The 16122-nt window shown below is 43.8% G+C and overlaps 1 protein-coding gene across 6 annotated transcripts in view; it reads right to left on the reverse strand.

Annotated features, from left to right (window-relative positions):
* The window catches only part of SPDL1 (spindle apparatus coiled-coil protein 1), a 347822-nt gene that overhangs the window by 329940 nt on the left and 1760 nt on the right, over window positions 1-16122 (reverse strand). The window contains exon 2 of one of the 6 annotated variants that reach the window (XM_030222482.1): window positions 15032-15036. The exons of 3 other annotated variants lie outside the window; for them this stretch is intronic. The gene's annotated coding sequence lies outside the window, so the exon portion shown is untranslated. Of the gene's footprint in view, window positions 1-3008; window positions 3012-15031; window positions 15037-15816; window positions 15892-16122 lie in introns of those variants that run through there. 2 more of the 6 variants (XM_030222476.1, XM_030222478.1) reach the window with 2 other exon arrangements.

Genomic DNA, 16122 nt, shown 5'->3' on the forward strand with positions numbered 1-16122 from the left:
CTGAAATAGATTTACAGCAGATAGCATCAGACAGGGAGGGATCATGGCTGCATCTGCTATGACTAAAGGAAAGAAAATTATCACGGTAAGAACCTAATTTTCCCATCCTTGTCATCAAGAAGATGCAGCCATTACAGATGGGATGTATCAAAGCAATCCCTAGATAGGGTGGGAACAAGCCACACCACGCGCCAGCACTTGCGCTCCAAAATGTGCATCCCTCCTGGCAGCCACATCCAGCCTGTAATGTCGGGCAAAAGAGAGCTTAGAAGCCCATGTTGCTGCACTACAAATCTATTGAAGAGAGAGTGCTCCAGTTTCAGCCCAAGAAGAGGAAATTCCTCTAGTGGAATGCGCCTTAAAGGCATCAGGCGGAGGCTGGCCGGCAAGCAAATAAGCTGAAAAGATAGATTCTTTAAGCCAGCGGGCAATAGTGGCTTTAGATGCTGGAGACCCTCTGCGAGGACCTGATAGCAAAACAAACAGATGATCAGAGCTCCTGAAAGAGTTAGTAACTTGCAGATACTGCAGCAGAGTCATGCGCACGTCCAACAGGTGCAATTGCCCAAAAGATTCTGGAAACTCCTCCTCGACAAAGGAGGGCAAGAAAATAGGTTGATTTAGGTGAAACGCTGAAACCACCTTAAGCAAGAAGGAAGGCACGGTCCGAACCGTGACCCCCGGACTCTGAAAACTGCAGAAAAGGGTCTCTATAGGACAGCGCCTGGAGCACTGACACCCGTCTCGCCGAAGTAATGGCCACTAACAAGACGGCCTTCAGTGTCAAATCTTTCTCTGAAGCACGCCGAAGCAGTTCAAAGGGAGCACCCTGAAGGGCCTTCAGCACTAGCCCCAGGTTCCAAGCTGGACAAGGTGCACACACGGGAGGACGGAGCCGAAGCACCCCTCTAAGAAACCGTGCCACATCCAGATGAGCAGCTAAAGACAGGCCTTCAACCTTGCCACGCAGGGAGGCCAACGCTGCCACTTGCACCCGCAGGGAATTATAGGCCAAGCCTTTTTGTACACTGTCCTGCAAAAAGTCCAGAATCGGCGAGACAGGAGCCCGCAGGGGTGTGATCTCTCTGGAAGCACACCAGACTTCAAACTGGCGCCAAATCATGGCATAAGCCACGGAAGTGGAACGCTTGCGGGCTTGCAGGAGAGTGGTAATTACTTTATTGAAATAGCCTCTGCCTCTCAATTGCGCCCTCTCAATTGCCAGGCCATAAGACCAAATCGGCCAGCGTCCTCAATGGTCACCGGACCCTGTGACAACAGGTTGGGAACCAGAGGTAACTGAAGGGGATCCTCTACGAGTATCTGTCGGAGGTCCGCATAAAAGGCCTCCTGGGCCAATCCGGGGTGACGAGAACCACATCTCCTGGATGCAGCCGAATCCGCAGGAGCAGTCGCCCTATCAAGGGCCATGGAGGGAACACATACAGTAGGCCCGGAGGCCAGGGTTGAACCAAGGCATCCAACCCCGCCGCACGAGGATCTCTCCGTCTGCTGAAGAAGCACGGGACTTTGGCATTGGTGCTTGTCGCCATTAGATCCATCACGGGCTTGCCCCATTTGGCACATATCTGCAGGAACACTTCGTCTGCAAGTTCCCACTCCGCTGGATCGATCTGATGCCTGCTTAGATAATCGGCTTGCACGTTGCTCTGACCTGCAATGTGAGCTGCCAACAGAAACTGTAGATGCAGCTGGGCCCAGTGGCAAATTTGTTCGGCCTGCGCGGCTAGAGCTCTGCACTGAGTGCCGCCTTGTCGATTTATGTAGGCCACTGCTGTCGTGTTGTCCGACATCACTCGGACAGCCAATCCTTCCAGGGTCACTTGAAAGGCCAGAAGCGCCTGAAACACCGCTTTCAACTCTAGGCGGTTGATGGACCACTCCGACTCCTCGGGTGTCCATTGACCCTGGGCATGCTTCCTCTTGCAATGTGCGCCCCAGCCTTTCAGACTGGTATCTGTCACCACTAGGCACCAATCGGGGAGCGCCAGCGGCATTCCTCGCCGCAGCATGCTGTCTGAGAGCCACCACTCCATGCTGAGTCGGGCCGCAGGGAGCCAAGACAGTCTGCATTGGTAATCCTGAGACACTGGAGACCATCTTTGGAGTAGAGCATACTGTAGAGGTCTCAAGTGCGCTCTCGCCCAGGGCACCAGTTCCATGGTGGCCGTCATCGATCCAAGCAGCTGGACAATGTCCCAAGCTCGCGGGCGGGGCATCCTCAGGAGCAGACGGACCTGATTCTGAAGCTTGCACCGCCTTAGTTCAGGTAGGTACACATACCCCGAGGCTGTGTCGAATCTGGCCCCCAAATATTCTAGAGACTGCGAGGGGGTCAGGTGACGTTTGGCCAAATTGACGACCCAGCCCAGAGATTGAAGTACTGAGACCACTCTGGCTGTTACATGCTGACTCTCTGCAGCAGAGTTTGCTCGAATGAGCCAGTCGTCCAGATATGGGTGAACCCGAATACCCTCTAGCCTTAGAAAGGCAGCTACTACCACCATAACCTTCGAAAAGGTGCAGGGAGCTATGGCGAGGCCAAAAGGCAAGGCCCGGAACTGGAAATGCTTTCCCATCACCGCAAACCTCAGAAACTTCTGGTGCGGGGGCCAAATTGGAACGTGCAAGTAAGCTTCTTTCAGGTCCAGAGACGTGAGAAACTCTCCTGGCTGTACCGCCGCAATGACGGAGCGCAGGGTTTCCATGTGAAAATGCCGCACTCTCAGGGACTTGTTTAATTCTTTTAAGTCCAGAATAGGGCGAAAAGACCCTCCTTTTCGCGGCACCACAAAGTTGATGGAGTAGCGGCCGTAGCCGTGTTCGGCGGAAGGTACCGGGGACACAGCCCCTATCTGAATCAGACCTTGTAAAGTCTCCTCTACCGCCGCCCGTTTGGCGGCAGAACCGCATCGGGACTCCACAAACACGTCTCTTACAGGTGCGTCGAATTCTATTCTGTAACCGTTTCTGATCAGGTCCAAGACCCACTGATCTGAGGAAATGTTGGCCCACTCCTCGGCAAAGACGTCCTCCGATGACAGGACTCGAGCAGAGGGCCGGCGCACCATCATTGAGAGGGTCGCCCCTGAACTCCAGGCTTTGAGCCAGTGGCTGTGGAACGTTTGTCCGAGCGAAAGGAGTTCCTCTGCTGAAAACAGACACGAGAAGTGAACCCAGCAGAACGCCCCGGGCGGTACCTTCGAGCGTCACGGAAGCGAGGTCTGTAAGAGGAGTGGACCGCCGCACCCTTAGAAGAAGGCCGAGGCCTATCTTCGGGCAAGCGCTGGGGTTTAGCCTCACCCAGGCCCTTCACAATTTTCTCCAACTCCTCACCAAACAGGAGAAGGCCTTGAAAGGGCAACTTCACCAACCTTTGCTTAGAGGCCATGTCCACCGCCCAATGCCGTAGCCAAAGAAGATGGCGAGCCGCCACTGCTACTGCCATGTGTTTAGCCGAAGCTCTGACAATATCATAAAGGGCATCAGCAAGAAAGGACAAGGCCGACTCCATCCGCGGAGCCACATCTGAAAAGGGCTCCGCTCCATCACCGGGCTGATCCACTGCCTGTTGCAACCAAGCCAGGCAGGCTCTAGCAGCATAACAACTGCATGCAGACGCCCGAATAGTGAGACCTGCAATTTCAAATGACCGTTTAAGTGCTGATTCCAGTCTACGGTCTTAATATCCTTCAGGGCAACACCTCCTTCAACAGGGAGGGTAGTTCTCTTTGTCACAGCTGTGACTAGGGAATCCACTTTAGGCACAGCAAAGCGAGCCATATGCTCCTCACTCAGAGGGTATAATTGCCCCATAGCCCTGGAAACTTTCAAAGGTCCCTCGGGGTCAGCCCATTGAGCCGAAATAAGCTCTTGGATGGAGTCATGCAAAGGAAAGGCTCAAGCAGGCTTTATGGTACTAGCCATCCTAGGATTCACAGAGGAGGCTGTGCCACTGGCAGGGTCCTCAATAGAGAGAGCCTGCAGGGCATCAGAAATAAGCGCTGGCAGCTCATCACGGTGGAAAATCCTCACAGCGGAAGGATCGTCCAGATCCTGAGTCAGTTCTGCACTAGACTCTGGCTCCTCAGACCATGAAGGCCTGCCAGAGTCCTCCGAATCCTCGCAGCCCGACCACGGGGGGGAAAATGGAGGTACAGCACTCTCTGAAAGGGAATGAGCCCTTCTGCGCTTCATATTCTGCCAATTATCATGGAATAATGCCTCAGAGGGCATACCCAGGCTAGAATACACCGGGGGGGGGGGGGGCATTAGAAGAGGCCCATGCCGGGCTTTGTGGGAAAGCTCTTTTAAGCATGTATGCTTTATGCATTAATAAGACAAAATCAGGGGAGAAAAACTCACCCTGGTCACCCGGATCTCTGCCGGGGCTAGTAGCTCCCATATCAGCCTCACTCCAAGGCCTCCCCCCGGGCTCAGGACTCTCCGTCTCAGCGGAGGTCGCGCCATGTGGTAAATTCAAAATGGCGCCCGCTGCCAGCTCAGAGCGCGAAGAATCATCGCTCGCCATGCTCGGGCCGGCTCTAACGTCTGTACAGCACGATTTACAGAGCCCCGCTGCTGATCTGCGCTTGCCACACTTGGAACAGCGCTTTACTGTCTCCGCAGCCATCGCCGAAAACGGCGGTAAAATTCAAAATGGCGGTTCACGCCAAAATCGCCCCCGGAGGAGTCAGAAAACACTCTTACCTCACTGGACCGAGTATCCACAGCTCCGGTCCCACAGAAAAAGGCAAGGAAAAAACCTCTGTTCCAGCGTCTAAGCGCTTTTTTTTTTTTTTTTTAACGCTGTGAGGAAAGCAGAGGTAAATAGAATTTCGGAGGCTCAGGTGAGTGGGAAAGGCAAGGAAAGGGCGAACCTATGTGCCTGCATCCACTGTTGGTGGGGAAGGACAGGGAAAGCTAAGCAATGTGTCCACATCCACGGAGGTATGGGTAAGGCAGGGAAAGGGCGAACCTATGTGCCTTTAAAGTGAAGCTGCTATAGCCTCCAACACCCCTGCTAACAACTGGCAAAAGCACAGGAGCAACCTCCAGGCAGATTTTAGATGGAGCTCGAAGAAGCTGCAGCCACTCTGCTAGGGGAGATAGAGAATACTGAAGAGAGGCAGTGGAGCAAGCTGGTATGAGGCACTGAAAAAAGTGTGCTATCTCCCTCTGCTGGTTGATGGACACAACCCATCTGTAATGGCTGCATCTGCTTGATGACAAGGAAACACAAGATTGTCATTTTTCATTTATTGTTGTTTTAACATATATACAATGTCTTAAATTTCACATATATGCAATAGACGTTAAATCTACTATACATAAGGTTAAAATTTGGTTACATTGGCAATATATGTAAATTGTCTGACCAACAATAACGTATTACATATGTAATTATATAATGAGACATAGGATCATTCGAAAGGTGTTTTTATTTTCATTTCCATTTTATTATTTTTATTTTCATTAGGGATGTATAAACACGATGTTTTTACTAATATATATATATATATGGTTTTTTATATAATTGTATGTGCAATTTTCAGACCATTTCTTTATACATATATTATACATATATATTATATTATTAGTGATGCATTAAAACAATATCAATGAAACATGAAATGTGACAATAAGATATAGAACCATTGAGATCATGTTCTTATTTTATTAGTGATGTATAAAAACAAAGTTTCCAATATATATATATGTTCTTAGATATCGCTTTATACATACATTTTTTGACAATATGTGCAGTATTTGCTAAGATTTGGCATTATCTTTAATGCACTCATATATATATGGTATTGTTTATTTTTGATATTAACATTAATATATTAATTTCCATACATATATATCATGAAGATTTACAGTTTCTCTGGAATACATATACTATTTTTATTATTACAGTAGATTTTCTGACTTTAACATCCTGACCTCTTTATGACTGTTTTATTTTTGCAAAGGTTTTGACTTACCACACATTTTAAATAGCTTATCTCCCATATTAACACATATTGATTTCTATACATATATTCTATGAAGATTTACTGGATATTCCACTTATTACAGTAGATTTTCTGACTTTTACATCTTGACCTCTTTATAACTATAGTTAGGATATTTTATTTTTGCAGAAAGTTTTTGACTTATTACATATATTTCAAATATTTTCTCTCTCATGCATTTGAAGATTAATTTTTCTGTGATTTCAGATCACATTTCATGGCAAATATGGCCATAGATTTGGTCAGTTAAATTTTATCATTAGGTTGGCTCTGCAGTACAAAAACTTATTTGTTCTGAAATTTAATTACTCTTACTGGTCAACTCAAATTAGTCTTTAAATAAAATGGGGTTATTGGTATTAAATTGCTAAAAATACTTTCCTTTGAACAATAAATGTTTTCACTATTTACATTTTTCAATATTGCACACCTTCATTTACAATGCTGAGTGCATTATGATTGCATTTTATTACTTCAGTACTTTAAACTATTCTATCGTTGCATTAGAGACCTTGTTGTTTTATTTGACGAATTGGTAATTTCCATCTTAGAAACACAGCTTGGCGTCCCCCCCCCCCCCCCTTTTTTTTCAGTATCAAACATTGTCCTTCCCCTCTGCTTATGTTCACATCCCATTCAATATAAGGGGCTCATCGTGATGTAAATGGGTAATTAGACAATAGAGGCTAATTACTATGTAAATGGGCAATTCGTTAATTTTGCTAATTTATTGAATCCATCCTATACAACCTCGAATCATTCGGAAATGACGTCAAGAATTTCGGTTGACTTTTGGCGGGATACTTTAAAATAGATTGGATACACTAGCTCTGTTTAATCTCAGAGAGACAAGACGCTGCTCTGATTTTTTCCACTTGACTTTGTTTCAAGTTTTGGTTAACGCGACCACATAAGAAAGAGGTAAGGATAGTAAATCCATATGGTACTTTTTATTTCTTTTGATCGTGTACAACGCTCTATAAAATTGGAGTTAGATCATTAGATTTTTATTTGGAAACGTTATAAGAGAATATCAGAAGCATTTTTCACACACTTTTCGGAGCCGATTGGTACAAATTGACATGGAGCTGCACGTTTTGATATATATTTTTTTCTAATTATTATTTTTTTTTCAAAATGATTTTAGATATTAGCTCCGTTTTGCCACATAGATAAGCTATACAAGCCTAGAGTGGCCGCGTGCAACAATGTTTCAATAATTTCCAGCGATACACATTAGCACGTAGGGGAGATTATCGACAATGTTCCACTTCATTTGCTATCCTTTATTACGTTTCTTGAGATAACCAATGCATGTTTAGAGCTGATAGGAATACGTGATTTTTTAAAATGGATTTTGATACTAGCTTCGTTTAATATGTCATGCATTTTAGAGATTTTCCGTGCACATCAGCATGTAGGGAAAATTAGCGATAATGTTCCTTTTTATTTGCTACGTATTTTGACATAATCAGTACATTTGTAGAGCTGATAGGAACATATTGACATGAAGCTTAATGTACTAAATTTTTAAAAAAAATGGATTTAGATATGAATTTCGTTTTGTCATATCAATATGTTAGGTAGTTTGAAGTTGTTCCGTGCATCAACATCTAGCGATACATGTCAGCATGAAGGGAAGGTTGGCGCCAATGTTTCACTTGATTTGCTACCCTTACCACGTTTTTTTACATAACCTGCGCATTTTATCATACTTTTTTTTTTTGTTACATTTGTACCCCGCGCTTTCCCACTCATGACAGGCTCAATGCGGTGGGCGATGGAGGGTTAAGTGACTTGCCCAGAGTCACAAGGAGCTGCCTGTGCCGGGAATCGAACTCAGTTCCTCTGTTCCCCAGGACCAAAGTCCACCACCCTAACCACTAGGCCACTCCTCCACTCTACTTCCCAAAAGAATCTATTCAGTTTAATAACAACGGCTTCTCTATGGCAATGACAAACATATTAGAGCTATCTTATTTTCCTAAACTCATTACACAGTCTATATAAGTTACCAAATGATTACTTTTTTAGATTTGATTTTTGGTAGTGTCAAATTTTATCTTTATTATGACGTGATTTTTCGTAGATACATATATTCTCTCCACAATCTGGATAGTACAAGAAATCAGCATACAGTGAGAAGGTAAATCATGTTTCTCTATATATATTAATTTCTATCAAACATAGTTTATACGTAATGACAAACAAAAATCCAGTTGTTTGCTGTTCAGTCTTTTATAGTTCTTTCTTTAAAATACCATATTTGATACTGCTCATATAAAAATTAATACAAATGAATTAATACTTTGATTGATATTGGATGCTGTTTTTGTACATCCATTTTATTTTTGTTAGTTTTTAATTGGTTCATTGTGTAATGGTTACTGCCCAGTGGGCTTAATGACCATCAGGTTCATTTATATATATAACCTTGTGTACATTTATTAGTATGTTATTTTTGTTTTGATATTTATACACTTATATTTTGATATGATACACATATTATTTAGTGTACAGTCAATAGTATGTTATTTGGATTTTGATAGTCATACATTATTCGTATATCAAGTACCCTCCTTGGAGTATGACTGTTTTTGATATGATATGTAATAGGTTTGTTAAATTTACTCTTGCTCTCTAGATTTGTTTTTATTTGATAAAATCTCTTGCAATAGAAAGTTTTTACATTTGTAATGTCCCTCTATACTATTATAGGTTTTGATATTTATATGTTTTATTTATTTTATATTGTTTATGTGTTTCGATTTGTATAGACTCCTGACGCAGGCCTGTATGGCCGAAACACAGCTGTGTCGAGTCCCTTTCTCCCTGCTATCCACTGATGAATAAAGTCTATTTTTTAATTTCAAAAAACCAAAGTGTCGCCGCTCTATTTTTATACACATATTTGAATATATTTTTTATATTTCTGTGCTTTTATTTTGTATTTTTCATTTATTATTATCTTTTTATTTTTTTTAGTCATCTTCGCTGTTTTGTTCATTGTTTCTTCTGTTTTTTGTGCTGCCTCAGGTCCTGAAGCCCATTCGATTCGAGAAACCTCACAGTCCTCCGCTTTAGAAGTGTTTCCATTAGTTTGCTCACCACCAAGGTCAGACTGACAGGTCTGTAATTTCAAAATTTTAAACCTCTTACCTGCAGATCTCCAATGTTCTTTTGTGAGTGAGTGAGCCTGCCCTGCCCGCTTCCAGCATTAACTAGCAGCATAAATTTTAGCTAATTTGCAGCTGGATCCACTTTTCCCAGCTTGGCGATTATATGGGCTCTGAGGTATTCCAGTGACCAAGAGAATTCCAACTTGCTCTTGGCAAAATTGACCACTCATGTGAGGTCCTGCAGCTGGATTACTCGAGCCATTTCTCTTCTACTCTCCGCTTTGGACATCACTCTCATCAACCAGTCATTCAAGTAGGGATGCAGCAAGATCCTATAGCTGTCATGATCACTACCATTATCACCTTTGAGGAGGTATTTGATGCTGTCAGAAAAGGTAGTAAGCTATCCCATCTCTAGCACAAAAAGTTAGGTGCAGGGACTGCTACTAGACATACGTAGCGCTGTACACTTGAACATGAATAGACAGTCCCTGTTCAACAGAGCTTACAATCTAATTAGTGCAAACAGGACAAATAAGAGATAAGGGAATTACTAAAGTGGGAATGATAAAATAAGGGTACTGAACGAGTAATAGTTAGGAGTTAAAAGCAGCATCAAAAAGGTGGGCTTCTAGCCTAGATCTGAAGACGGCCAGAGATGGAGCTTGACGTAAGGGCTCAGGAAGTCTATTCCAGGTATATGGTGCAGCAAGATAAAAGAAGCAGAGTCTGGAGTTAGCGGTGAAGGAGAAGGGTGCAGATAAGAGAGATTTACCCAGTGAACGGAGTTCCCAGGGAGGAGTGTAGGGACAGATGAGAGTGGAGAGGTACTGAGAAGCTGCAGACTGAATGCACTTATAGGTCAATAAGAAGAGTTTGAACTGTATGCGGAAACGGATAGAGCACTTCTCTTCATGCGGTGTCCACACTGTCCGAATATTAGCCCAGCTGAGAGTCTATACTCACAGGCTACCCTTTCTTGACTTCTGATCTCATAATGCAGAATAGCAGCCAGAAAATGACAGATAATAAGTTTCTAAGAACATAAGCATTGCCTTTGCGGGCGGGGGCGTGTCAAGATGGCAGCGTGACTGAGCGAGTGGATACACAGAGCTCTGAGGTTGGGCTTCTTTCCTCTGAATATTTTCCTTTTGAAATGCCTCACACTAAAAGAAAAGGCTCGGTGAGGTTTATTCCTCCAGCTACCTCATCGTTGTCCCCGACTCAACAGAGCCTGGATCAATTCCTCGCCAGGACTTCTCAGAATGAGAAGAGGACGGAAAGTCCCATAGCAGAGGCTTCTGGAGAACTGGAATCTCAGCAGGGAAGTGAAACATCTCTTTCTCCGCCCTCACTATCCAACATTCCCCTTTGCCCAGCTCTGGTGGCATTGCAGACGAAAAGCCTTCAAACCTCCGAAGTGGAGATAAAAGGCATTCCTGGTGGGGGGCCTTCGACGCAGGAAAAGAGCTTTATAGACGAGGCTCAAATTACACCTGAGGCCTCGGGAGAAGCAAAGGAGATTAATCTAGGAAAAATTTGGACTAAGCTCAATCGGATGGATTCCACATTACAAAAGTCTTCCGGAGAGGTAAACTCTTTATATTTAAAATTTGAAGAACTGATAATGTACAGTTGTTGAAAGTGGATTTAATTACAAAAGATACTCAAATGAAAAAAGAATTAGACCATCTTCAAGAATTTAAAGCTGCAGTGGCAAAAGATAATTTGTCTATTAATAAGAGGATTGAACAGATAGAGAACTTTAATAGGCGGTTAAATCTTCGCTTACTGAACTTCCCCAAAATATCTGGGTCTCAGCCAAGAGATTTGTTTAAACGATTCTTAATGGAAAACTTAAAAATGCCTCAAGAAGTAATTCCTCCGATAACAAAGATATTCTATATATTGAAAAGACCAGGTATAAAGGAGAGTGAAGTCCAGAGTGAAATACAAACAAATATCGATGTGAATAACATATCCGCTATCCTGGAGCAATCTTTGGAAATAGTATCTGAACGAGCTACATTAGTTGTTACTTTTGTCTTTCAACAAGATCTAGATGCAGTTTTGAGACTATATTTTAAATTGCCTAAGAACCCTTTTTGTGGGGGGAAAATTTGGATCTATCCAGATGTAACTCGACAGACTCAAGATCGGAGAAAAGATTTCCTGAAAATGAAACAAGAAGTTTTGAAAATGGGAGGGACTTTTTTTCTTCCATACCCTTGCAAGTGCTTAATCAGGTTTGCTGATATTAAATATACTTTTTGTGTTCCTGAACAGTTAAAGAGTTTTCTAGATTCTAAACAACTTTAATAATGTTGGGTTATAAAAGACTAGAAGTCATCATACGTAACCTTTAATTTAGTTTGAATATTTCGCTGATAATTTTCTATGAATCTGTACGTGCTCCCCATTTATAGTGGTCTAAGAAAGCGACAATTGAACAGTATGTTAACAAATCGCTAATCTGAAAAAAGATCTTGAAGATCTCAATAACAGACCAAGATGGAACAATCTAAGAATATTTGGAATTAAAGAAGGTGCGAAGGGTTCGGATCCTATCAAGTCTTGTGGAAAGTCTTGTGCTTGCAACTTCTAGATATAAATTTCAATCCGTCACTAGAAATTGAATGGGCCCATAGAGTTCTCTCTGGCAAGCCTGCCTAGCAACAATTTCCCTGCCCGATTGTTTTGAAGATTCTCCAATACCCTTAAACACTAAAATGGCTAAACTGAAATCTCCTATTTTCTACGAGGGCATGAAAATCTTAATATTCCTGATCTAAGCAAATCCACAGTTTACCTTAGGAAACAACTCCTTGCCATGAGGGATCATCTGAAATCTCTCAGCGCTCAATTTGGCCTCCTATATACTGCTCACATGCGGGTCACAATACATAATTCAACCCGCTACTTAGATGACCCACAGGCTTTTAAGCTTTTCTTGGATACCATCTGATCTGTTGAGAGCTCTCAGGTTTGAAGAGATCCTATATATAACTTTCATCTGTATCTCAACTTCTGGGTATTTACTCAATTTCAATTTTAGAAAATTCATGTTATATGCTAATCATATTGTGATTAACTCTTATTGTGAAGAAGAATCAGCTTGTTTTATAATATTTAAACCGATTACAGAAAAGCAGAGTATCCTGCTTTCCATTTGAGCTTGCTCAATCTATCTGTCTTACTCCACCCATATCAGCCATACTGCACTGGCATTGCTTTCTATATATGCCACTGTTATTCCTAAGTATTCTAATGTTGAGTCTTTTGCTGTTTTCCTTTCACACTACTGTACGCTGTTATATTGGACATAAATCAAGTAATGAAAATGTTTAAATTCTATTGGTCTGACTCTGCTGATATCTCTCTCTGGTATAATTCATAAGTACATAAGTAATGCCACACTGGGAAAAGACCAAGGGTCCATCGAGCCCAGCATCCTGTCCACGACAGCAGCCAATCCAGGCCGAGGGCACCTGGCGAGCTTCCCAAACATACATTCTATACATGTTATTCCTGGAATTGTGGATTTTTCCCAAGTCCATTTAATAGTGGTTTATGGACTTGTCCTTTAGGAAACCGTCTAACCCCTTTTTAAACTCTGCTAAGCTAACCGCCTTCACCAGCAATGAATTCCAGAGTTTAATTATGCGTTGGGTGAAGAAAAATGTTCTTCCTCACTCCCTTCATCCTTTCCTTTTCTTCTTTACTACTACTTAACATTTCTAGAGCGCTACTAGGGTTACGCAGCGCTGTACAATTTAACAAAGAGAGACAGTCCCTGCTCAAAGAGCTTACAATCTAATAGACAAGTGAACGGTCGGTCCGATCGGGGCAGTCAAATTGGGGCAGTCAGGATTCACTGAACGGTAAGGGTTAGGTGCCGAACGCAGCATTGAAGAGGTGGGCTTTAAGCAAAGACTTGAAGATGGGCAGGGAGGGGGCTTGGCGTAAGGGTTCAGGAAGGTTGTTCCAAGCATAGGGTGAGGCGAGGCAGAATGAGCGGAGCCTGGAGTTGGCGGTGGTGGAGAAGGGTACTGAGAGGAGGGATTTATCCTGTGAACGGAGGTTACGGGCGGGAACGTAAGGGGAGATGAGGGTAGAGAGGTAGTGAGGGGCAGCAGACTGAGTGCATTTGTAGGTAAGAAGGAGAAGCTTGAATTGAATGCGGTATCTGATCGGAAGCCAGTGAAGTGACCTGAGGAGAGGGGTGATATGAGTATATCGGTTCTGGCGGAATATGAGACGTGCAGCAGAGTTCTGAACAGACTGAAGGGGGGATAGATGGCTAAGTGGGAGGCCGGTGAGGAGTAAGTTGCAGTAGTCCAGGCGAGAGGTAATGAGAGCGTGGACGAGAGTTCGGGTGGTGTGTTCAGAGAGGAAAGGGCGAATTTTGCTGATGTTAAAGAGGAAGAAGCGACAGGTCTTGGCTATCTGCTGGATATGCGCAGAGAAGGAAAGAGAGGAGTCAAAGATGACTCCGAGGTTGCGGGCAGATGAGACGGGGAGGATGAGGGTGTTATCAACTGAGATAGAAAGTGGAGGAAGAGGAGAAGTGGGTTTTGGTGGAAAGACGATAAGCTCGGTCTTGGACATGTTCAGTTTCAGGTGGCGGTTGGACATCCAGGCAGCAATGTCGGATAAGCAGGCCGATACCTTTGCCTGGGTCTCCGCGGTGATGTCTGGTGTGGAGAGATACAGTTGGGTGTCATCAGCATAGAGATGATACTGGAAACCATGTTTTCCTTTCACACTACTGTACGCTGTTATATTGGACATAAATCAAGTAATGAAAATGTTTAAATTCTATTGGTCTGACTCTGCTGATATCTCTCTCTGGTATAATTCATAAGTACATAAGTAATGCCACACTGGGAAAAGACCAAGGGTCCATCGAGCCCAGCATCCTGTCCACGACAGCAGCCAATCCAGGCCGAGGGCACCTGGCGAGCTTCCCAAACATACATTCTATACATGTTATTCCTGGAATTGTGGATTTTTCCCAAGTCCATTTAATAGTGGTTTATGGACTTGTCCTTTAGGAAACCGTCTAACCCCTTTTTAAACTCTGCTAAGCTAACCGCCTTCACCAGCAATGAATTCCAGAGTTTAATTATGCGTTGGGTGAAGAAAAATGTTCTTCCTCACTCCCTTCATCCTTTCCTTTTCTTCTTTGCTAGGGTACATGCCTGTTGTTATTCCTCTCAATACCTTTTTCTCTTGCATTACACTGATTACTCTAAAATTTATTGTTCATCGTTCTACAACGGTATTTCTACACTGCTCTACAACGGTATTTCTTTACAAAAGCAATGTTATCTTTATGTTTTTTTAATATATATATTCACTGTTTGAAAATCCTTAAAAACAACAAAAAAAAATAAGAATTTACACACAGAACTGTCTAAGTATATTCTATAACTCGCAAAGTTGAAAACAGAGCGTGGAATTGGCAGGTCATGGGTGTTTAAAAAATCTATGTGTGTCATAGAATACACACGGTCCGTGCCTAATTTAGGCATCAGGATTTACACCAAGTTTTACTTGGTGTAACTCAGTGGCGTAGCCAGACCTGACATTTTGGGTGGGCCCAGAGCCAATATGGGTGGGCACTATGTACATAAGTATGGGTAGTATTTCTCGGGATACTAGAAAATAATGCCTAATTATTCTGCTCAACAGCAGCCCTGCATCAACATAAACCACTTAATGGAAAAACAATATTTTTAAATATTAGTTACATTATGCCATATCTTAAACTTGACCAAACATAATAAGTCCACCATAGTAATATAAGTGCTCTGAAAATGAGCCCCTAAGTTGCAAATCTTAACACCAATTCTGAACACAAATACCAACAACAGTACCTTTAAAAAGGTAGCAGTGAATATACACAACAGCAATACGCATCCCATAGTAAAAGCCAGACTCAGAGATCCCCACACAAACCACATGCCATCAGAATCTCTCACCTGCTTGGTCACACGCAGAACACAGACCAACCCTCATAAATTACAGAATAAAGGACCAAAAATTAGAAATTTTCCTATAGCTTGGTATCAGCCCTTCCCTACCCACCCTTTAATCTGAGATCAGCCTCACCACCCCATAAACTGGGATGAGCCCTACCTCCTTCTCCCTCCTCCATCCATCCCCATAGACTGGGATGAGCCCTACCCCCTTCTCCCTCTTCCATCCATCCCCATAGACTGGGATGAGTCCTACCCCCTCCTCCATCTATCCCCATAGTCTGGGATCAGCCCTACTCCTCTCCCCCATTCATCGCGCTAGCCCAGCATCAGCCCTTCCCTACCTCTCATCCATCCCCATAGTCTGGGATCAGCCCTACCCCCCCCCCCCCCCATCTATCCCCATAGCCAAGCATCAGCCCTTCCCTACCCTGGCCTCCCCATCCATCCCTGTAGCCCGGCATCAGTCCCCTACCCTTCCCATCATCCATCCCATAGCTAGGCATCAGCCCTACCCTACCCCCACCCCTCCCTGTAGCCTAGTGTCAGCCCTGTCCTACCTCCCCTACCAATCCCCCCCATAGTCTGCCATCTCCCCTGCCCTTCCCAATCTTCCCTCTCCCACCCAGAAGTCCACCAGCATTACACTATAAATATTTTAAAAAACATTTGTCTTACTCGGGCAGCTGGGCTTGAGTTTCCCAAATCAGTTACACACTATGCAGTCAGTGTGCAGCCTGTGCATGTAGTGGCAGGTGCACAGCACTACAAACTGTGCTGAATGTGCTGGCTCCTGTCGCCGCGGGCTGCAGGAGAGTGCTGAGGCCTGGGGGGAGAGTGTCTGAACTGAAGTCTGATCACTCAGACATGAAGGGGTTAATTTCTATTCTCCCTTTCCCCAGGGGTCTCTGACCCACCTTATGGGTCACACATGCAATGCCCCACATGCAATGAGACGCGACTGAACTGGAAGAATGTGCACTG

The sequence above is a fragment of the Microcaecilia unicolor genome, chromosome 13, assembly GCF_901765095.1.
Source record: "Microcaecilia unicolor chromosome 13, aMicUni1.1, whole genome shotgun sequence".
Taxonomy (NCBI): domain Eukaryota; kingdom Metazoa; phylum Chordata; class Amphibia; order Gymnophiona; family Siphonopidae; genus Microcaecilia; species Microcaecilia unicolor.